This window comes from Ambystoma mexicanum, chromosome 12, assembly GCF_040938575.1.
Source record: "Ambystoma mexicanum isolate Mex_15411 chromosome 12, UKY_AmexF1_1, whole genome shotgun sequence".
NCBI lineage: Eukaryota > Metazoa > Chordata > Amphibia > Caudata > Ambystomatidae > Ambystoma > Ambystoma mexicanum.
In genome coordinates this window covers 611,503,133-611,527,675 of record NC_090936.1, presented here as the reverse complement: position 1 = coordinate 611,527,675, position 24,543 = coordinate 611,503,133, and the positions used below count along the sequence as shown (strand labels likewise).

The 24,543-nt window shown below is 44.6% G+C and overlaps 1 protein-coding gene across 1 annotated transcript in view; it reads left to right on the top strand.

Annotated features, from left to right (window-relative positions):
* BTBD18 (BTB domain containing 18) overlaps window positions 1-24,543 on the top strand; it is a 235,959-nt gene that overhangs the window by 67,478 nt on the left and 143,938 nt on the right. The gene's annotated exons all lie outside the window — the stretch shown is intronic.

Below are 24,543 nucleotides of genomic sequence, written 5' to 3'. Positions count from 1 at the left end.
GAGGCTGCTGCTCCATGTTTAAGTCTTACCTGGTAAGCGATCTAGAAATGATTGCCTCTGTCTCTCTATAAATCCCCCTCCTTAAAAAGCGCATCCCACTAGAACAACCTATTTGTCTCCCGTAGTTACTAACAGGAAACACACGTATACAGGCATACCGACAGAATGTGAACGCGCTCAGCGCCTTAGATCCGGTTAGCATTTTTTGCAAACTCCCAGAGGCAACCACTATACTTGAACCCTTTGGGACCAAAAAAATCACTCTAGAGGTAAGATACGTAATAGCCAGAGACGCGTGAATTGCTGCTTTAATAAGACTGCTGCATCCAAAGTAGAGACCAGCTTCATGGCCTCTTTTGTATCTTCCCTTTCAGTAATGCTCTGATAAAGAGCGGAGTGCTATACCACCCAAGCAGAAAATAGACATACTGGTATGGATTGAGCAGGTAGGGGCACATTATGCCTGTTTTTACCTTTGAGGCTATACACCCTCTGCCACTTCTAGTTTTACAGTAGCTTCTCTCTGTATCCACAGATATACCGCTCCCTGAGACTGCATACGTATGAAACCATCTACGTTTTCGACTCAACCTCTTTGAGCCGGGCACAGCCTTCTTAGCAAGGTGTGTGTGCTTTCCCCCTCTCAAACACCTCCCCGCCCGCAGATGTGAGGGACATAATGAATCCCTTATTGTTTCCTTTGTTCTGTGTAAACCATGGGTTATTCCACTATGGTGGTATTTTTAGCGAATGGAGAGGCACGCTTTACATATGCACTTTCACCCAACAGGGATTAGGAAGGACACATCCAGCGCCGACCGCCATTACTCAAGTTTGGCCTCGCCCTCGACACTCAACATACACCGGCAAAGGTAATCATTAACCTATTGCAGGGTATTACTCCAGTGAAAGAGTCTGACTTTAATCTGAGGATTTATAACTCATACTAGTGTCCCTTTTGTTTTGTCTGATAGGGGAAGGAATTCAATATACCTGCACCCAATTCCATAGCGTAATTGCAACGTCTGCACATACTAAGAAACCAGGGTTTACTCCTGACAAATGTTCCGGATTTATCCCCTTGAAAAGAAACATGTTGAGAGTGAACACAATGAGAGATGAAATTAATGCAATGATTCAGAATTGTGAATGCAACCTGACCTATGTTTTTCTGAGTTAGAAGGCAAACTAGGAACTTAAGAACTGTAATACTTTTGAGCATTACGATACACTGGCCACACTTGTGGCAGTGTTTGTATTGTTTGTACATTCGACAGGCAATGATACATTTTTTATGTGTTTTTTTTTTAACAATGTTTTGTACCAATATCAATCTGTTGATGATAAATGATTAAATTGATTTTAAACTACTTTCTTAACCCATCAGACAGGCCTCTATCTCTTTGAGCTTTGCATATCTAACCCTTCCCCGGACTAGATAGAGGCCACACTTAGACATTTGTTTAAAAAGGGTACCCCCAGGTTTCCTATACAATTTGGAGTTGGTTTCAAAGAAAACTGTTTCTCAGGATCAAACATACCACACATCCATTCCCTAGGCATATAGAATTCAGAACCATCCGCCATCACGTGTATCTGCCTTATTATTTAATCCCAAAATGTCTTCAGTACTGGGCAGTCTGACCAGATGTGCCTGCAGTCTCCCTTACCTGACCATCCCCTCCAACACTCCTGTGCTACATTGGAAAACATGCTATGTAATTTTTCTGGTGTGTAATGCCATTGCATCATTATTTTATACCACGATTCCCTGGTCTCAATAGATCTCGTCAGCTTGGGTATATTTGCCCAGGTATTTTCCCAATACGATTCTGCAATTTCCTCTCCCAGGGTTCTTTCCCATTTCTGAATATTTGGCCACTTGCGCTCCGACTGCAAATCTACAAAAATAGCATATAGTTTGGATATCAATTGTTTATCTCCCTTATGTGTAGTGATAAAAAGCTCAAAGGGCATCGAGGATCTCAGAGATGCTTTCTTAATATTGGGCTGCTTCAGCCAGTGACGTATTTGTTATATTCCATTCTGTTTTTTTCTGTTAAGCCTATATACTTTTTGCCGTCTTCAAAAGATCCCCCCCCCCACTATCATATCACCCACCTATCTGCAATCAGTTTCCTTCCATTTCTTGAAAGAACCCTGTAAAATCCCTGGTGTAAACTGTGGATTCTTAAACAACTGGGTGAATAGAGATGGACACGCAGAGAGGTGTCCCTGCCTCAACAGCCGGTCCCAAATCTTACATGCCACTGAAAGTACTTTGCTCGTGTTGGTGCTCTGGGGTCTACCTTGTTTTCTTGTTTATTTAACCACAGCAATCCCTCCAGAGCGGTGCCCGCTACTACCTTATCCATCACAGCCTATGGTTTAGCCTCCAGACCGCCATTTCCTTAACACCCGCAGTTGGGTAGCCTCATAGTATTTCGAGATATTAGGGAGTCCTATTCGCCCCGCCCCCTTGTCTAGGTGCCATCAGTGTTTACAGAGCCACCCGCAGACGTTTATTCTGCCAGACAAAGCGTGATATTATTCTATTTATATTCTTAAAAAATGATCTCGGTAGCCAAACCGCAAGTGCCTGAAAATAATGCAATAATCTAGGTAGCGTGACAATTTTTTCTGTAGCTATACTTCCCAACCAAGATATATGTAGGGGGGTTTATCTATTAAAGTCCTCCTTTATCATATCTATTAATGTTGGAAAATGTGTTTAAATTAGAAATTTAGTTAGTTATCTGTATTCCGAGGTACCTAATAGTCTCCACTGCCATTTGGAGTAGTGAAGTCTGCGACAGATTTACCGCCTGTGCCTCCGTCAACCCAATGCCCAGTAGCTCTGATTTGGCAATATTAATCCTCAACCCTCTACCTTTTCCATCCTTGACAATTCCATACTCCATACCGGAATTGAATCTTATGGAGTGGTTAGGGTCAACATCATATCATCTGCAAATATTGTTCTTTTATATTCTTCTGCCCCAAACCATATACCTCTTATCCTCCGGGTCTGTCTAATTGTTGCTAATAAGGGTTCTAGGTATATCGCGTAAAGGGGCGTAGATGACTGCACCCCTGCTGCGTCCCTCTCGTGATCTGAATATTGTCTGATAGATGAGTTAATAAACACCCAAATCGAAGGATTTGCATAATTGGCCTGTACCATTCGGATGAACCCTGGTCCAAAGCCCATATGGTCCGTAGCCCTAAATAAAAACCGCCACTCGACATGGTCGAAGGCTTTTTCCACGTCAAGCAAAACCAATATCGCTGGGACCTGTCAGATGGCTGCTTTCTCTATCAGATGCACTAGTTTCCTAGTATTATCCCATGTTTGCCTCCCTTTTATAAATTCAGACTGATCTCTACCAATGATATCCGGAAGAAGAAGAGGAGTGAGCCTTGTCGCTAGAATACCTGTATAAATCTTAACGTCCAGATTCAAAAGAGTTATAGGACGTTATGCCCCACAGGCTGTCAGATCTTTGTTGGGCTTTTCAAAGACTACCACCTTCGCCTCACTCATAGTGTGGGTCCCTTTCCCATTCCTCCCTATAGAGTTGGAGACGCGCAAGTTTGGGACACAGCCGCCTACAGAATTTCTGATTAAAAACCTGCTGTGAAGCCATCAGGTCCTGGTGCTTTATTTTTAGGTAATCTTTCGATAATCACCCTTACTTCCTCCATTGTGATTTCTTCCTCTAGGAGATCCCTCTCATGACCCAAATTCTTCAAATGAACCCACTATGGACACCGAATCTGTCGCTATCGTGCTATCTGATTGCTTAATCCCCAAATTACTCATTTTGCACTCGCCATTCTAATCTGTCTGGCCAACAGCCTATCTGCTTCATTTGCTGTAATATAATATTATATTCAGCAATGCACTCTCTGCATTTTGCGTTCTCAGCAATTGTAATTGAGCACTGGCCTCTTTCAGTTTTCTACGCAATTCCTTATTCTTTCCTTCTGCTAAAACCCGCTGGGCCTCCCTCATTTGGGCTTCTAATTCTGTTTCCAGTGCCCCCATCTTTTTCCTATTTTCTTTGCACTTGGGGCGCTATAATCTCCTCTCTAATGACCGCTTTAAATGCCTCCCATAACCCTTCTTCACTCATTTTCTCACTTTCATTATGCAAAAAATAATCATCTATTTTGCAACCCACCATTTCTGCCATCACTGGATCGGACAGGACTTACCGGGGACACGTCCATGCCCACACCCCCCCTGCGATGTCCCCATCCCTCACTTCCATAGTCATCGGGGCATGATCTGAAGTAGAAATTGCCCCTAGGTCCACAGTTTCCACCTCACCCAACAATGTGGGCGTCATCCATGTGTAATCTATCCTTGACCATGTTTGGTATATATGGGAGAAACTGGTGAAAACTCTCTTCACCCTTCTTAAATTGCCATGCATCCCTAAGGGAGAGATGGTCAAAGTTCTCCTTCAAAATCCTAGAGGGGGTACTCCCACTGTGGCGATTGCTCATGCTCCCATCTAGGATTGGATCCCATGCGAGATTAAAATCTCCCCTTGCGCAAATCTTTCCATCTTTGTGAAAGTCTCTCTCAAGAATGCTTCCTGTCCTGTATTGGGTGCATAAATCGTTCCCAGCATCATTCTAGTATGTCCCAAAAGGATCAATAGGAAGAGAGATCTGCCCTGTTTGTCCACCACTACTTGCTCAACTTTAACCTGAAGGGCATCCTTTATGCCTATCAGCACCCCGCCGTCCTCCCCATGGCATTAGCTTGATAGAGATGTGGGAATTGTCGAAAGTGGGGTATTAACCTATCTGCCTTCTTTATGTGGGTTTCTTGTAACATTATTATGTCAGCCTGGGACCCTCTAATTTGTCCCTTCACTTTTTTTGTGTTTGACTGGGGAATTCAGACCTCTTACATTGTGTGAATATAATGTTAAAAACATAGTTTATGTCACGACCCTCGCCCAAAACCCCCTCTGGCAAACCCATTGGCCAGGTGGAGTCAGGACTCGGGTCTCTAGAGCCTGGCATCCTCTTCAAAAGCCCTCATGGGGCCAGTCCTGGTGCCTATGGCGCCAGGCTCATACACCATGAAAAACAATGTGCTTGGGGACCACTTTATTGTATTGTCAGCCAACATGGAGGCATCCACATAGCGTGGTTCCTAAGAACCAAGCTATGCGGTCTAGTGTTTTGGGTGTGGTAGCCTAGGGACTACTTTACCTGGATTAATTTGTTGGAGCTATTTAAACCACACCCGAGCAAGACAACACGCTTCGTGCTACTTTGCAGCTTGCAACGTGACACTCACCGTGTCCAGCTATTCCCTCGAACCTCGGAGAAGCAGAACCTGCAAGGAGACAAAAGGAACATCATTAGCAGCAGCATCTTACCTGCAGTCTTCATCTTTAAACACTCGCAGCTACTGAGAGCAGCTTCCTCGAATCTGCACGCCTTCCGGACAGAACGACCTGAAAGAGGAAGATAGAGGCAACATTAAAGAAAGCAGTAGAGACATTTACAAATTACAAACTGCTCAAAAGGCTTACCTGGCTGGTCGCCTCTCGGCTGGCACCACTCTGGACATTCCTCTCGCGCTGAAGAACAGTGCGACCTACAAGGAAGGAAAACACAGGTTAGCAAAGGCAAGACTTTGCAGCGCTGTGCATAGCGCTTACTTACCGCATCATAGCGCTCTTAATGCACCGTCATTTACCAGCAGGGCTCAACCAAGCCAGTTTGCCGCGCTGAAGATCTGCATACCTAAGGGAGAAAAAAGAGACATTTTAAACAAAGAAAGGCATGCAGGATAGCAACAAAACTAAAGAACAGCAACAGTGAAGTAACTGGACCGCACTGGCCCATGAAAGACAACGCGCCCCTGCAAAGAAGGCAGGACAGAGAGCACGCCTAATTCTACCACAAGGTTAGGAGAGGGCGCCAGAGGGACTGAAATCATACGGGGGTGGAGGGAGGATACTTACCCCAGTCGGTCAGTCTTGAACACAATCCTCCTGTATTTTCTGGCATAACCTTCCCCGCAGACCACATCGGGGCAAAGCTGAGAAGCACACCAGCGAGTAACCCGGCTGGGTGGCATCCCTATGGATACCAGGTGAGCGTAACAGTTTATCGCCCATACATTGCCTAAGAAGCAACACCATTACCAAATGATAAATCACTCCTATTTCTTGGGTACCGGCATAGTAAGACCCCCCCTCACTAAACCCCACACCCTATCCTCTGATCCCAGACTACTCGCAACAAATTGAGCTCATTCCCAACCCCCAACTTTCCCCCTTCGCTCCCCTTTCCCAACCCACCCTTGCCCCCACCCCTCTCCCGGTCGGAACCAAAGATCCTACGACAGTCCCCAGATACCTTGCTATAGGCTCTGATCCTGATACAACCCTGGGAACTTCCCTAACGAAGGCAGACTACACCCCCTCATCAATTCCTTGATGCCGTCCCTTCCACCCTACCTCAGGCAGACCGGCACCTCTGCCGCTTACACCACACCCATCTCTGCAACTTCGTCTTCATTGGTATTCCTTTCTTGTAGATGCTGATAATAAAAAATTAACCAAATGTAGGGACAAATGTTCTGCTTCATTAATCTCCCCCGTCGGCAAAACTCCTCCTGTTTTACCTGAAGGTCCTCTTAGTTTGAACGCCTTGCTGCTCCATCTGTCCCGAGCCTCAAACCACACCCACAAGTGATTACTGCCCGAAGGGGCAGGATCCTACGATTGACCACTGGGACGGCTTTCCTAGTTTAGTTTCGTAATGCATAATCCCTCCTCACAAGTTGTGATTCTATGTTGCTGCTATCCCAAGTAAAAAGCAGTCCAAATGGGAAAGTCCATTTATATGGGATTTTGCTTAGCGATTAATTCCTTGGTGACAGGAATCATGGCCCTCCTTTTTTTTGCAAAGTTGATAATGCTAAGTCTTGAAAAAGGTGTATTTGGGAATCCGTTAACTGTCAGAGTAGGCTGTGACCTCACCGCCCGAAGTATATCCTCTTTCATAGCATATGATGATAGGGCCACCAACACGTCCCTTGGTCTTGTACCTGGGCCAGATCTCCTTGGGCCCACCCTGTGTACCTTGTCTATCCCCAAATCCTCTGGTGGCATTTCCGTAAGAATGTTCCCGAGGCACTACTGTATTGTAGTTTTCAAATCCACATCCCTTGTGTCTTCCATAAGGCCTTTCACCCGTATATTTGATCCCCGTGAACTATTTTCCAAATCTTCTATCTGCACTTCCAAGTTGTGGGTGGCCTCATGCTAATTGTTCAAAGAGCTTGCTATTCTGACCAATGTCTTTCGATATTTCCGTCAGGCCCCGTTCCATAATTTCAACTCTAATGCCAATTTCACTGACCTCCTTCCTCACTTCTGTCAGTAAACTCTGTATGTCATCCTTCATTCTTTCCAACTGAACCTGGAATGTGTTCACCATCCTCTCTTCCATTCCTTTGAGGGATTCTTGGAAATCTTCCTTATTCAAAGCCATTTTGAACACAGATTCCTTCTCTCCTAAGGCTTGTTGCAGAGTTTCATCCCCCATGGAGGTTTCACCAGTACGAGGTTGCCAGCAACTTTCAGTTGACCTCCTTGCGTAAAGGTAGGTGTTTTGCACTTCGAGGAGGCAGTTTTTCCTTTAGCCCCATGCATTTGGGAATGTGTGCTTTCAGCCGATTTGGGGAGAGACGCCCTTAAAACCATGGAAGTAGATCTGTTAGTCAGACTCGTGTCCCAGTACACAACACCAATGTGCTATACAACTACTTCCCGATGCCAATCGTTGACCAAGTACGCCACACGCAGGCTCGTTTTCCCTTTTAGGGCTCCCCTCTGCTGTGCATCAGCTCTGTCACCACTCAAACGATCTGCCTTCTTAACTGGCCCCTGTTCGCCTGTGAAGACGCACCATAAACCCAAGGGTAGATCACACTCCAGTTCCTCACCAATGTTCATTGCGTCCTGGGAGTAGCTCCTTCTATTTGCCCACCCAGACCACTTGCCTTCAATAAGTTTATCATCTTATGCATCCATCTGGTGTGGGTCATTTGCTATACCAGCATAGTCCAAGTTCTCCCAGCCCCTGCTATAGGCCCCCAGATCTCGTGTCCGAATCCAAAAGTGTCTCAGCACAATACAGCTGGCCATGGAGCCCGCGCCCCTCATGTGAGGGGCACACCCTTACAGTGCATTGCAGATTCTGCACGGGCAATTGAGTGTGACACAGTAGTCCGAGGCACCAACCCTATTCCTCCTTACTTCCTTCTTTAGATAGCTGCATTTTGTCGGTGGTCCTCATTCACCTTCCCCCTTTGCCGCCCTTGCATCCCAGCGCGCCGGTCTGTGTCCTCAGCGTCTTTTTCCAGTGTTACACAGGCCTCTCCTGCAAGTCGGGGGGCCTGTTTTATCCCACCATAGGGCTTTCCTCACGCAAGTCTTGCAGATCCTGTTTCTCTCTCCTCAGAGCCGTACACCCGCCTTTTGCTTGTTATTCGTCTGCACCCGATCGTCGGTGCCGAGGGGTCTTTCAAATGTATATTTTTTGTTTGTTTTGGTCGCTTTGCCTCCTACACAGTGTCAAAGCTTGCGGCTCAGCTGCATTGCAGCATTCTTGCTGGCCCTCAGGCCTGCTTCTTGATGGTCTGCCAGAGCATGGGAAAACACACCCTTACTGCCCGGTGGCCATCTTGGAATCGAAAGGAGATATTTTTGTGGAGATCGGGACACTGGTGGACTGCCTTCATATTGGCAAGCTGTCAGTGTTCAAATATTTCCAACTGAAAGGAGTGTTGATGGCAACTAAACGGAAGGAGAAGATAAAACAGGCACTAACGGGGGCAGAGGAAGTACTGGGCACTGAGATATAAATGAAAGGACTGGTCTCAGAATTGTACAAGACCCTCCTAGCAGTGACGGTGGGAGACACGGAGGTATAGGAGGCGGTGGAAAAAGGATCAGGGAATGGATGTTGGTGACGAACTATGGGGATTGCTGTGCAGCAACGTGCATAAGAAGTCCATAGCGTGCCAGTATAAACTGCATGATATCAAATTGCTCTATAGATGGCAGGGGAACCCGGTACGCCTTTCAAAAATGTTCCCGGGGGTGGACCCCAGATGTTGGAGGGGATGTGACAAGAAGGCAGATTATTGGCATATGTGTTGGGGATGTGTGAGGGTGCAAAGATTCTGGAAGGATGTCCTTGGTTGGATAAGGAGCTTGGATGGAATAGGGTGCAGCCTGGACTGCCTATTAGTGCTGTTTGGCTTGGAAGCAAGGGATGGAGGGAGGAGAAGTTCTGCTACTTGTCGCGCCCCTCATGTTTGGCGGCAGGATGGAAAAGGGCGTTGCTGCCAGGAGAATTGTTGACGGGACTGATAGATGACCAGCGGCTGTCACAGGAAACGGAATGGTCCGTCTTCCTTGAGAAATACAGCCCCGAGGACCCCGGATCCCAGTAGGTGCCGAGTGGTGAATGTAGGCGTGGGTGTGGGCAGTTTGAGTGGAAGACACGTGAGAGCTGCCCCCACAGAGGAGGCCCTTGCTGACTTGGGCAAACACAAGCCCCAACTGACGAGGAGATTAAATGATTCAGCAGTGCCAGAAATGTATGTCATCTTCGTGTGCCTTGTGGGAGGAGCGGGGGGCTGGGAGTGGGAGGGGAATTGTTTGTTTGACAGTTTTTGACAAATTGTTAAAATCAGCAGTAAACTGTGTGCGATGTCTGTGGACCTGTGTCCACTGTTTTTTATCGAACTGACTGCTAATAAAGTAAATTTAAAAAAAATGGCATGCAACAATAATAAAATCTGTCCAAACAGGCTGCACAACGTAGGCCAACTAGACACATTTGCTTTACCCCTGATGCCCAGAATAAAATGCCATACCACAGTAAGAAATAGTTGGACTGGTTGCACCAAAATGCCAGTCCAACCGTGTAAAAACACATCATATGCTTACTTTATCATAGATGCCCAGAATAGAATACTATGCCAGAGTGCAAACAATAGCTAGACTGGCTGCACCAAAATACGATTCTAGCCAAGTAATATCACCTCTATGCTTGCTTTTATCAAAGATGTCCAGTTCAAAATGTCATGCCACGGTAAGAAATGGCTGGATTGGTTGCACCAAAATGCCAGTCTATCCATGCTGTTGACCACCCTATTCTAATTTCTCCTCTCCACAATCTTGGCTTTCAGTGTTCTGTCTTAAAGTGGTTTTCCTCTATCTTTCAGTTTACAACGTTTCAGTTTCTTGGCTTAGCTAATCCTCCACTACTTTCCCTCTTACCTATGGGGTTCACCAAGGTTCTGTCTTTTGCCCTTTACTCTTTTCCCTATATACTAGTCCTCTTGCCTCTATCATGTCTTTCTTTGGAGTCTCCCATCATCTTTATGTAGGCAACTCTCACATCTTTCTTTCTCCTCTTTGTCCCCTGAACTTCACTCTACTCTCTCTGCTTGTCTCCTTGCCATCCATTCCTGGATGGCATCTCACTTTCTTCATCTCAATCCCTTTAAAACCGAAGTTATCTTCTTTCCATCCTCCACCACTCCCCTACACTTCCTCCCACCCCCATTCAATTGTCCTTTCCCCTACTGCCCGTAACTTGGGTGTAATGTTTGACTCCTCTTTATCTTACTCCTCACACATCTCTACTATTTCCCGCTCCTGTCGCTATCAACTGTACAATATCTGCAAGTCTCGTCCATTTCTCACGAATCATGCTACTATGCCTCTTTCATGTTTTCCTCCTTTGTTTTATCTCAACTTTTTTATTGTTCTTCATTTCTTGTTGGCCTTCCTGCATAATTGTACTTGTGTATTTATAACGCGCCTAATACCCAGAGGTTTCTAAACGCGGACCCGGGGATCGAACCTTTATTGCTCCGAGTAGTTTTGCTTCCAAGGTAAGCGTGTTGCCCCTGAGTTATCCTCCCAGCTCATAAAGACCTGCTGCCCTCAGCTCAATCTCTAATTCTTCTATACATCTCCTTCTCATTCTTCTTTTATGTTTGTAAATGTGTAACAAGTTTCCGGTACCCGAAGGCTTAAGGGTGCAAAAACATAGAGTACAACACAAAAAAACAACACCACAAACTGCATCAGTTGGTGCTTAGCTAGGGCAAAATGCTATGCGACTAACAGATGGGTTTTTAGGTTTTTTTTTTAACACGTCAGTTGACTCAATGGTTCTGACCTCTGGTGGCAAGGTATTCCAGGCGAGTGGAGCTACAATGTTAAAGGCTCCATTGCACACTTTGTTGGTTTTGCAACAAATCGTTCTTAGGAGATTTGAATTGTCAGATCTTAAAGGTGTGAGAATGTGCCTTTTTTCCACTGCTTCCATTAGGTATCTTGGCATACGACCCACAATACATTTCTGGGTGATTAGTAGCAGCCTGAACTGCACTCTGGCTTTTACGGGAGCCAGTTCAGGCTCCTTTGTGCATCTGAGACGTGATCCCTACGATTCAGTCTTTACAACTCTTAACAGCCCCGTTCCGGATCACCTGAAGGTGATGGAGATTGGATTGGGTGGAGCCAGCCAAAAGACTGCAACAATAATCTTTCTTAGATCCTATTTTTTTTTTTTATTTTTTTTTTATTGACATTAGTTTTGAAAAAGAAAACAAAGTTTTTTTGTCAGTCCTTATTTCTAATCACATTATCTCAATTTCCATTAAAAAGAAAAAGAAAGAACAAGTTGTTTTTTTTTTTTTCCCAGTTTCCGATCGGACAAAGCATAACCGTATCAAACCACATTCACACGCAATTTGAATCAATTAAGTATTTGATAGAATCATGTCCATAAAATTAATGATTGCACAAGTTCATTGAACATTTGTCCCCGAAATTAAATTACTCCACCACTCAAGCAGGTTTCCATTTTTGGGGCAAATCGACCTAGATGTAGAGAGCGTTGGTCAACAATTTTAGGGCACTCAGTCACTAGATGTTTTATCGATTCAACATCAGTCAAACAAAAATGGCAAATGTTGCACTTGGTCTCAGGATCTTTTCCTCTCATCAAAACCTCACGTGTATTATAAAGGTTTAGCCGTAATCTTATAAACTGGTTACGATGGTATCGCGAAGGGAATTTAGACAGATACTTTGGCAATTCACCCAGTCTCTGCGCCGATGTCCCCAGATCTAATGCTGACGTTAATGAACTGCGCTTTTCCATGTTGGTTATCCAGTTCCATTGCCGGAACTTTTTTTCGCAGCTTGCGGGATTTGCAGAACAAGAGACAAGCTCAGATCTGCTTCTCGTAGTATTGATTTGAATTTTTCTTCCCATCTATTTAATAAGAGGGCTGAGGGATCTTTGCTCTTTTCATTCAAAATCAAATAGTTTCAATACTGGCGTTAATCGAATTTTTCGAAGTACTGTTATTGATTTCCACACCACAAAAGAGGTATAGAGAGTCCAAGCCCAATTCATGTCGAATGGCAACTATTGGAACATTCTGAGGTAGTTTGAGAACTTTACGCCAGAATATCCCCTCAAGTTAAGGCCGAAAACCAGCGTCAATGTTCCAGCCAGCTTCGCTACCTAAGCAGACTGGCGACACTTTTTTGCAAATACAAGGTTATTACTGGCAGTAAGGTAAATTTGCCATACTTTGCATGTAATTTTGCTCCATGCTGAGCAAGTATCCTCATTCGAGACAAAACATTGTGCGTCCAACTCCACTCTCTTATTGAGATGTTAAATGAGACTCCCAGATAACAGATGGATTCAGTTTTGGTCAGGGTCTCATTATAAACTTTCCACTTAAAGGCTTCTTTCTTTGTTTGCATTTTGGGGCCCAAAGAGATGACCTTTGACTTCTTCACGTTTATTACCAGATGATTTGAATCAAGATAGTTTTGTAATGCTGTCAGCAGTCTTTGGAGCCCAATTTCAGTGGAGTCAAGTAAAACCACGTCATCTGTGTAGAATACCCAACTTAAATGCTTGCCATTGACTTTTTGTGGAAATGACTTTGCTTGTAAAAGGGCTGCAGGCAGGTCTGATATAAACAGCTTGAACAACAAGGCTGCTAGAGGGCAGCCCTGTTTCACTCCTTTAGTTGTTTTTATGTCTTCAGTTACATCTCCTTCGGCGTTTAGCCGCACCCGAATAGTGGTGTTCGAATGTGATGCCATCAGAGGGAGCAATAGCTGATGTGGACATCCCCAAGCCTCAAGTTTTCTCCATAAGAGCTGGCGATTAATGCTATCAAACGCCTGTTTTAAGTCAACAAACGCAAGAAACAAACTTTTCTTGCGTTTTATGGCGTCCAGTTTTACCAAATTAAGAAGCATCAGGTTCAGCTCTACTCCTATGCCTTTTGTAAATCCACTTTGCCTTTTGTCAACTAAATTGACTCCCTCAGCCCACCTTGCAATTTTTTTTGCAGGAAGGTGGCAAATATTTTTCCCATTGTGTCTAAAAGCGCTATAGGGCGGTAGTTCTCAGGGTCATCACGGTTTCCCTTTTCAAACACCGGAACTACCACTGCGCTTTCCCACGAGTCAGGGATCACCAATGTGGACGCTATGTGGTCAAATAACACTTTGATGAATTGAGCCCAGTTTGCTTTGTTCGCTTTTACCATCGAGTTTGATATGCCGTCAGGCCCAGCGGCCCTCGAGATCTTCAAATTTTGTATGGCGTTTTCGATGTCTTCAACAGTTTCGGTGACATTCCATTAACAGTTCTCTAACATTATTTTGGCACTGTCTTCAGGTTCTTGACTACTAAAAACAGCTGTATAGTACCTTTCCCAGCTTGCAGCATTCACACCATTTGATAGAGCGAAAAAACTTGCTTTAGATGACCAGTGTTTTTAATTTGCCAGATGTTTCTGCTATCTTTTTGGATTATTAAACGTAACATTAATTCCGCTTGTTCTTGATCCCGGATTATGTTAAATGATTTTATCCAATTTCGGTAGCGTTGGCGTCTCTTAGCAAGTAGGGAACTTATGTTTTTCTCTCCGGATTATTTTAGCAATCGAAGGTCTTTAATTAGCAGTTTCTTCACCTCGCTTATTTCAGAACTGAATGGATGCTTGTTTTTTATCACTTTCATGTTGTGCCTGTGGGAACATGATGTAAACTGCGTCAACAAGGACACATAGTTAGCCTGAACTCTCGTTGTGTTTGTGCGGATAAAGTCAGCTGTCAAATTGTCGATCTGCTTGCTATTTATCTGCAATCTGTTTTGAGCACTGTTGATGCTTAATGATGTTTTGTAACTTGGCTGGCTTCTTTCGTGGTGCCTCTCCCAGGACAGCACTAAGGCATCATGGTCACTTTTTAATGTTTTCCATGTTGTTAAGTCTGAAATGTGACAATGCAGGTTTTCCGAAACCCGAATATAATATATATTTTTTTTAGTTCTCCTCGATGCCCGGTGTCAGCTGCCGGCGTGTCTCCCCTGGTGCAGCCATTTAGCATCACACAGTGACGTAAAGCTAATTCATATTCCCACTTGAGACCTCGATCTGATGATTCAGTTGGAACTTTATGCTTATTAAAGGTACTTCGCACTTTTGCATTATCGAACCATGAATATAGTTCAGGTCGCCACATAACCAGAATGAATGGTTCATCAAAGGAAGAAAGACAGGCATCTATTTGGGCTGTAATTGATGCTAAACAAACAGACTCTGTGATCATTACAGGATTCCAATAAGTATTTATGATCAAGAATTTTTTTTTTAATTTTTTTTTTTTTAGGCGCTACATCGAGGATAGATTCTAGAATTAGAGCTTGCACAAACAGATTTGGATTTGAGAAGCATCACTTCCCATCCGTATGAATTCTTTATCAACGTTAGTAGTCCAGAAAAGGGATGGCCGAATAGATTTTTCCCTGCTGCATTTAAAAATACAGAATAGCCGTCACAAGATGGCGATTCGCGGAGCCACGTTGCTTGCAGACAAATGAATGGGCTCCTAATCTTCTGGGAGCAGCCTTCTTGGAACAGATGGGCAAATCCTCGTGTGTTCCACAAAGTTAACTGTGTCGAGCCTCTTGACCCCACGTTGTACTAGATATTGTTTTCTTGATAGTGCGCATCAGAGCGTGCACTTTTATGTGCCATCAAATGATTTTTTGCATCAGTGGGGAGGTTAGACTGATGTTTAAGTTGTTTCCACAGATCGTCTCTTTTGGTTTTATAAGAGAAAGCGTTCTGGTTAATCTTCATCGCTGGAGCTTGAGATGACATTTGATCTTCGCACGGTGTTAAATCAAAGCCAAAAAACAATAGCATTGAGTAGTGGTTACGCTAGGAACTTTGATTTCATATGTAGAAATACCCAATCAGTTCATAATTTAGATTTGTATTGTACTATTGCAATGTCCTCAGATCTTATATTTCGTAACGCTGGGACATAGTGCAACAACCTCATCACAGTTGCTCAGTTTAAGTTTACCTCTTTCTTTTCCACTAAAATGTTTTCCAGCTCTAATTTCTACCAGCCCAATTTTGAGGGCTCAGACAGCGAGTTTCTGACTCCTGCTTTTTGGTAAATTTGTTTTTGATGTTGAGCTGATGTTTGTTTCGGATTAAGCCTCAACAGTATGTTTTCTTCAAGACTTGTAATTTTTCTTCTTGGAAGATGTTTTTCTTCAGAGGAGGCCAACAGCGCTTTTTCTTCGGTTTCTAGAAAGCACGTGCTGACTGGTGCCATGATGCTTTAACTTTCTTGTGTCTGTTTTTGATTAATTTTCTAGATTGTTCGTGGATTGTTCCTCATCCACGCTCTCAGTTGTCACCGATACATCTTCATCATCTATTGAGTATGTTGAAAGGTTAGACAGATCTATCGAGGCATTTGAAGATGTGTCGTCAGACGAGATAGTCTTCTTGCACTCGCTTGGTGGATATTTGCTTTGTTGCCTCTGTCTCTTTGACAATGTCATTTTTATCGTTCAACTTCACAGACCTGGCCATCATGGCACTTTTTGTGGCCACTTCTAGTCGCGGAGGGGTTATCAAATTTCTGATAAAATTCGTCGCATCATTTGAACGTGCACGTTTCTGAGCCGGTCCAATCATTGTTGTTTTCGCCCGCTTGGTTTTTTTCTCCTTAAGTAGGGTGGGTTTTGAACTTGCAGGTTTTATCGATTTGGCAGCTCCTGTAAAGATACCAAACGAGACTTTCTGTACCGCTATAACTCCAGGCCCAGTTTGTATACTTTGGGATTTTGTCTCTGCATCCTTATTTACATCATCACTCTGTAAATTTGATAATACTACAGCTTCTGGCTCCTTTGCTTGAGAGCCAGCTGCAGTGGTCAATTTCACCAAAGACAAAGCAGCTACCAACACAGGTGATTGTACTTTTTCGGAATCTGATTTTTGATTCTTTTTGTTTTTTCTTTCAGTGTCTTTTGTATTTTTGCTATGATCATTCAGTTGAACGGCAGATGGAAGCGAGTCAAGATTAATTGATTGCACCATCGGTGCACAACGTGATTCAAATGTTTGCAACAGAAAAAGTAATGCCTTGCTAACACAGTTATTACTCATTGGGCAGCAAGGAGGCTGCACTGCAACGTTGTGTTTAATCCACTTCATGCATTCGACAAGGGCTTCACTGAGATCTACTTTTTCAAGTGATTCTCGTTTAGTTATTTCATTAAGACGAGATTGCCATTGGCAGGAAGAGGCAACTTCCAAATCAAGTCGTTGAGCCAGATGTTCATTGAATTTTTCCAGTGCGATCAACTTACTATTCGCTGTGGCCAGTAAAGAATTTTGGTCACGCATGGCGTCATTCAGGGTCTCATACAACTTCATAAAGGGCAGTAAGGCAATAGAGGTAGCAGCTAATACATTATTGTGAATCTGCAGTCCCACTGCTATGGATATATTTCCTTTAGTATTAGAAGGGTCTTCTGATTGTTTTGTTGACAAGGATTGCACATGGCAAGAACGAGTTGGATCCCTTGCAGACGACACGTTAGCTGCTTCAGAAGATCTAATGCTGTCATTGTCCATATTGCCAATGCCGTTGGTATGACAGCCATCAGTTAGATCTAAGTTGATACGCCCCACAACAGCAGCGGAGTCATTTAAATTGGATGATCTGTTAGTTTGATAGTTGGGCTCCTTCATTAAAGTACTCACTTTTCTGTCTTTTGCCGGCTTGTTTACTTGTTTTTTGATGAAACTTTCATTGAGGCGATTGCGCATTAAAACGAAGTCGGCTTTCAACCGCTCAGTCAAGCGGGCTTCGCGTGCTGCAACATCATAATTTAACATAGTGCCAGGAGTTACCTCTTGAGAGGCTAGATTTTCAGGCTGTGCTGCACCCTTCGTTCTTTCTTCAAAGATCACCTCAATGTTTTCATCCGTTATTACTTGCGCCGTATTAGTCTGTCCTTTGCTTTTCCCTCGACTCCGTGGCTGTTTGTACGTTGAGGCAAGACTTCATTGTTTGGTCCAAGCGTACATGTTTGACTGGCTCTTTGTGTTTGTGCCGCTCAACGGTAGTTTCAACTTGGCCCTGTTGCACGTTTAGGGAGATTGTCAGTTGAGTTGGAATCGCCAGCATGTCCTGCAGTGTTGAGACGCCTTCCAACAGTGACCGTATTGCTAATAAGTCTGCCTCCGTGATGTCAAACATAAAGGACGTATCAGAAGCGTCCAGATAAACCGAGGAAGGCGGCAGTCTTTTCGCATTTAAACTCCCAGCCGCAATGTATGTTTGCACTGCACCCTCTTGCAACTCGGGAAAGGAGGGAAGCGGTAAGTGAATGGATTTTGCAATCCCTGCGGCCTCCTCGACAACGACGTCGGTGCCAGCCAACACAGATTTCACACGCTTCTCCACAGCGGAAACTGAGGCTGAAACTGTTGAGGCCAATTCCACCAAGGCCGGTACAGTTACGACACCAGCCGCTGCTAAATCAATTGTCAATAGGCTAGGTGATCGCTCGCTAAGAATCAGAGGCTGCGCGCTTACCTTTGATTTCGTAGCCTTTGAATGCTGCTGCCGGTGCTGCAACAGTCTATTGCGCGTGTGTGGACCAGCGGCCGTGAGAGCCACATCAGAGTCAATGGATGACTGCTGATCCATTCGGCGTCCTGTGAGCGTGCTGCGGCAGACTGGGCTGACTGAATTCAGCTCCGAACTCCGCTCAGCGCCGGAAGTTCTTTTTTAAAGGCAGTCTGCAGAATTAAATGTGTATACACCAATTCGCCAGTAGCTGCAGCTCCTCTCAGAAAAACGCTCCGCACAGTAACACAGAGTGGGCTGACTGAACTCAGCTCCGAACTATGTGCCTATGATGCTTGTGCTAATGTTTCTGAATTTTTTTCAGTGATTAGAGGGTGGAGATGGCGCAAGTGTCTGATATAGTAAGAAGTAGTAGAGACCAGGCTACTAATTTGAGCCTTCATATTCAGATTTTTATCCAATATGACGCCCAGAGTCTTTACTTTATTTTGGACGTTGATATTACATTGGTCGATGTTGAAACTAAAGTACAACGGATCAAGTTTAAACAATTTGGATTCAGAGCCAATAATAAAAAGCTCTGTTTTAGCATTATTCAGAGCCAATCCATTCAGGACCCATCCACCTTTGAATGGCACAGTATACTTTATTATGTGCTTTTCATCAGCCTCATAAGAACCTGTGATGGGGATAACGCACAGTGTATCATCCGCATAGTTGGGGGAAAAAAAAATCACCTCCTAGTTCCAGCATGTGGAAGAAGGGGACCATAAAGATGTTATAAAAATATGGTGACACGCACGCTCCCTGCGGTACCCTATAGAGCAAAGGCTCATCACTCTATCCATCCCACTTTGCTCTCTCTTCGCTGGCTTCCTTTGACCCCTGCATACTGCAGAACTTTATCGTCGTCTAATGCCTTCATGGTCTTGCTCCTCCTCATCTCTCCTCTCTTGTTTCTTTTTACACTCCTGCCCGTTCTCTCAGGTTGCAGTCTCAATTTCTCCTGTCTGTCCCTCATCCCCTTGTTCACCCTCCCATTTCTGTTCCTTCTGTCTACTGACCCCAAAATATTGCAATGCCCTCCCCCTTTCACTCTGCTCTAGTTCTACTTTTCCTCAGTTTGAAAATTGCCCTAAGGAACATCTTCTTTGCTCTTGATTGAGCGTTATGACTGATTAATTTGTTGTACTGTTGTTTGTTTTGCTCGGCGCTTTGGCATAAGGCGCTACAAAAATCCAATAAGATACAAATATAATAATCCAATAAAATACTACAGTACAGCACCCCTGTGATGGGGTTGGGCCACCCCGGTGGGCTGGTGAGAGGATCTGCTAAATCGGGGCAAGTAATGCCTGTATGTCAGCTTAGTGAGTGTTATTCAGTTCCTTTGGGGTTACCCAGGACTTTACCATGTCCATCTCATAGTACTACCTCTGAGACTGAGCTACTGGATCACTTACCTTCCTCTCAGCTGAGAGGCCAAGACAATGTGTTCCCAACCCATTTGAGGTTAGCTCATCTGAATTCATAGATGGCCTCTGTTTAATCTGGAGTGGGCACTCATAGGTGCCCCCCATTCTGAGAGTCCACCTTTGACCCGAGAGTGACAACCTTAATGGCAAACCTCAATATAGTACCCTCTGGGTTGTTGTCCTGACCCTTCTCAGAGATGTCAAGGGACAGCCTTCCATCTCGGGGCAGAATGGCCCAACTGTATGAACTATGTGTCTCTCTGGGATTGGGGGGTAAGCATTGCTTAACCCCTCAAACTCTGAGTTCTTGGGTGTCCCTATGGTAGTGACCATAGGAACGAGCAGAGGCAACAGCCTCCAGTTGTTCTGTGATAAAGCACCCTAGCCATCCGGCATAGGTGTCCTCCTTCCTTGACAACCTCCTCCAATTAAGAAGCTTTCCCCTGGGACTAGATACTTCCCAGTGGGCAAAGCCCTGCTAGGGCAGCATGCTCTCGGATGAATCAATCTGATCTGAGATACTTCCCAGTGGGCAAAGCCCTGCTAGGGCAGCATGCTCTCGGATGAATCAATCTGATCTGATCCTACTGGTGACTGCAACTCAATCAGCGCAGGCAGGCCCCTCATAACTGGAATTCTATCCTGAGTGGGGTCTCTTCATTAGAGGCTCCTCCTAGGCTAATGTCCTTACTCTAAGCAGAGGGGTCAAGGTGCAGTTAACATGTACAGGGGCTGAATAGCACAACTGGACCAATAGGAGTGCTCTCCGAGGCCCCTGCTGGCACTTCCTGACCTCGCTCAATCCACGGAAATGTTATCCCTCCTAGGTAGAAAACCTTAGTGCCAGTTTGAGTGTAAAGAGTGGTATCCTTCCTGTCCTCAGAGATGTCAAGGAGCAGTTCCCCATAGTGAAACTGGATGAACCACAGAATTCCCACTCAGAGTCTTGGGCTGTTCCTAGGTCAGCGATCATAGTGACCCCTTAAAGTAGAAGTCTCATGGTGTTTTGGAGGCATGGTTCCTTGTCAACAGGCATAGATTCCTCTACTACCCTCTCGCCTCATCAAGTGCTAGAGTGTCCTCCTATCAATGCACAGATTTGTCAAGAGAGGCTACGCTTGTACGGCCTGGTAAACCTCTGAAATGAGCCTTCTGTAGACTTCAACATAGTCACAAAAGGCAAGATTCCAAGGGCTGAAGTTTGGTGTGCTATAGCCAGCTAAGGTTCCTGGCCTGTAAGAATAGAAAACTCTTAAGGCCACTGGTTCCACTCCCATAGAAGTAGGAAACTTGTGGCCCGCTGTCTGAACTGCATGGTTTACCGCCTTTCGTTCTTCCTAACCTGTGGACAAAGGAAGTCAAGGGTTGCACATTTAAAGTGTCTGTGAAATGAGTCTCTTTGGCCTGGGCCTTTTGCCTGTGGCACAGACAACTCTTGAGGAGCATGTCTTTACAGAAACGAGGCACATATCAGGCCCTTCTCAGTTTGCCGTCCCTCAGGAGTAAGCAACACTGTGGCCACTGTTCCTGTATTTCTGTAGAAGATGCGGTGGACTCATGGCCAAGCCCTCTTGCGGCAGGGTCTCCCTACCACTTAACCCTCTTGGTTTTGTGGAGCACACTGATCAGTCTTAGGGTCTGACCCCTGAGATGTACCCTGATGTGGAGCCTGTGGTTTGTAAAACTATTGCCCAGAATGCACTTATTGGGGGGTGAGCGATATACCGCTAACATTACTGTGGCAACAACCCTTCACCCTCCCAACATCTCCCGTTGGCTTGTCACAGGCCCAGCACAGGGAACAATGCAACATTCAACACTACCTGCCTGCCCCGAGGCTTCACTAAAGGGGCTCCTGAATCGGTTACATTCATTCTGGGTGAACGTTTGCATGCACTCTATGCCCAAGCCCAGCAACCTTTGACTTTTGGCATGGGGGCAACCCAGTGTTTGGGGCTGCTGATGTATTTCCAAATGTTTCTTGAGGTCTGCTGAACTTTCCCTGGACTTTCCCACTTTTTCATTTTTAGGGCCCTGAAAAACCATAGGGTTAGGGTCTCTGTCTTTCCCCTATTTATATGCACACCGTTCTGCAGGTGGAACCACTCTCAGAATAGCTCTACTCTCCTGGGAGCTCACACATTCTTCAGTGGCATCCTGGGTGTTGTGGTCTGGTACCCACATAGTCACTTTATGGATTGTGCACCAGGGGAATTCCTGACATGATCTTAGTGGGCCTCAAAAGTTTCAGGAAATGTTACTTATTCCAGCCATCAAAAGTAATTATTCCCAACCACTGACTGCTCAATGGATTCCCTATCATTGGAGCATGCAATACAACTGGAAATCCACACCCACACGTTTGCCAAAGCACACTAGAACACCTAAAATACTGCTCCATAGTCTCACAAAAGTGTTCTACCAGTGTATTTCTCATGCAAGTATAGATGCACCTCTGGTGAGGCCTAAAATCTAACCAAGGCCTCTGAGAACTGCCTATTCCTAAGAATCATCCCTCAGTAGCATTCAGGTATCTGCTGTGCCATTTATGTGCCCTCCAGAATGCAAACTCACTCAACAATATCAATTCCCACCTGATAGGATATGATATGGCATTTATAACGTTCTTATACACAAGTGTTTCAAGGTGCGAGTCTAAAGATATATGGGCGGGTAAAATAAGTGGGTTCCAACTGTCTTCTTATCACCACTCTGATTTAGCTTTTTATTTTGGAGCACCACTACTACTGTTCTTTGAGGTGGAAGGAAAAATAGGCATAGTTTACCTGAAAGCATGCGTTGAACGAACCACAGGCGGTATTCCATGGGAACCCTACCCTGAATTGGGCAGACCATAAATCCAGCAATATTTTGCAAATGTCGGCTGTACCCCTTCCACTCAACTCTGAATGAGGCCTATTGTCTTACAGTCAAAATGTATATTTGATCAGCAAATCCTTGGATTTTATTTTGTGCATAAATTAGTTTCTGAAGCAAGATGGAATGTTCACAAATGACACATGTCCCAACCTTTTGAACATGGAAAGGAAAAGGAGGGAGGAAAATATAAATGAAGCAATAAGAGGCTGATGAGAGGGAGACTTGGCTGACTGAGACTGTGCCTGAGAGAATGAATATGCCTTGGGCTGAGGCTCAGACTAGAGGCAAAGCACTAGGAATAAGAGCCTAAGGACAAAAGACTAGGAATTAAGGGAAGATGAGAGACAAGGAACAATGGCCTACCATGAGGGACTGGAAATGGGTCAAGAGATCGGGATTAAGGACTAGGACGGGAGCCAAGGACACAGGAGTAGGATGAATGAGTAGACTGAAAGACTAGGACTAGATAGTAGGATGAGGGACACATTCTAGAGAGAGGGGACAAGGACTGTGACTCACATTCCATAAATTACAGGGCTGTGCAATTTTCTTTTTGTTTATTTGTGGCAGAAGCACAAATTCAGTGCAGCAGGATCATATAAAATAGTAATTTGTGTCGAAGAGTGTGCATGCAAGTAGGATTGCCATTTGCCATGCCAACTAAATATTCTGCTTCTTCGCAACATTTCCCTTCTCGCTTTTTTCTGTTTCATTGTTTTGGCCACAAGGTGGTAATAAAGTGAAACCAAAAAAAGGCTGATAAATGCAGTTGCTAATGCTGCCCTGCCTGAGGGCACATATTGTTTCTTCAGTTCATAACCAGGATTTACTTCTAGTTACCAGTTTTGTTCTTGGAGCTTTGTTGGCTCTTGTTTTATGGCAGGTCACGGCTTGAAAAGATGCTTTTTCTGGAGGTTCCAATAATCAGCAGCTGTCCTTCACTGGCTATATCTGCATTATTTGGTTACAAAATAACCTATCCATACTTGCAGCAGATGTGGCTCTGATTTGAGTAGGACCTTGCAAAGCCTTCTTTATTGGTGGTCTAGTCTCTTCCCACCTTTAGCTCCCTTCAAGTTCTAAGGCTTTGAGATTGCAACTAAAAATTAAGATAAGTGAGTACTTCTTTCCACAGGCCCCTTATCCCGGTGAACTGTTCTTTCGTGACACAGTCCTAACTAGAGGAGAAATCAGAGACCGAATGTGGACTATAAACCATTTACTCTGGTAGGGATGTTCGTGCAGTGTCATCTGGGTTACCGACCAGGAAACATCCTTGCTGCTACAAGTCCTTACACCAAAATGAATCTTGGAGGGCTGATACAAACTAACATGAAGCATAGTCTGGAATTGTTCACAGCCTGAGGCTGCTGTGATTTAGGTTCATGATGGCCTAATCAAGTCTCGCCCCTGGCTCCTTCCTAGGGTGGCACTGAAAGCAAAAGTCACATGTGCTCCCTGCAGCTGGTGCCACACTACCCATCTAAAGAGCTTTCAGTACTACGTATGCACTATGTCTTAATTCGTAAGATCAAGGCACTTCTGATCCCCAAGAAAGCTCAAATGGGGAAAGGTGGCATGGTAACTAGCATAAGAAACTCGAGAGAAATAGCATTACTGCTGTCACTGAATCTGCTTTTGGAGATGGGAGAGGTGTCTTCTCCCTCCTCTGTGAGCTGGAAGGAAGACTTTATAGAGATCTGGACCAAAGCATTTCTCTTTCCGCTTGGACATAGGAGGGCTTATCCCTGAACAAGCTGGCATCCAAGAGCCATCTCATGAGCTACTTACCCAGATTCTCTCAACGTAAACACGCCTGGTCTCTTTGGACCTGTAATTCTGTGAAGTAACAGCCAACACGGATTGTCTGAATCTACCCACCTGCTGTTTTAGATTACCATGGTTTTTTTCATGCCCAGCCCCCAAAATAACTTCTACACAGTAGGATGGCAAAAGGGACACACTCTATTAAGACCTTTTAGTTTCTTAAGCTCTTCTGCCAAGACCCATTGATTCTTTGTTTCTGCAGTTAAGCGATTGGTTTTTCTGGCAGTATGCTCTGAACTTTTCTGTGATATGGAAACACCCTTGACATGAGATCATACTGTATGATTTAAAAAGGGTTTAGTTGCTCCAGGTCCGTTACAGTTTCTGGAGATAAAGGCCATCTTCATGAGATG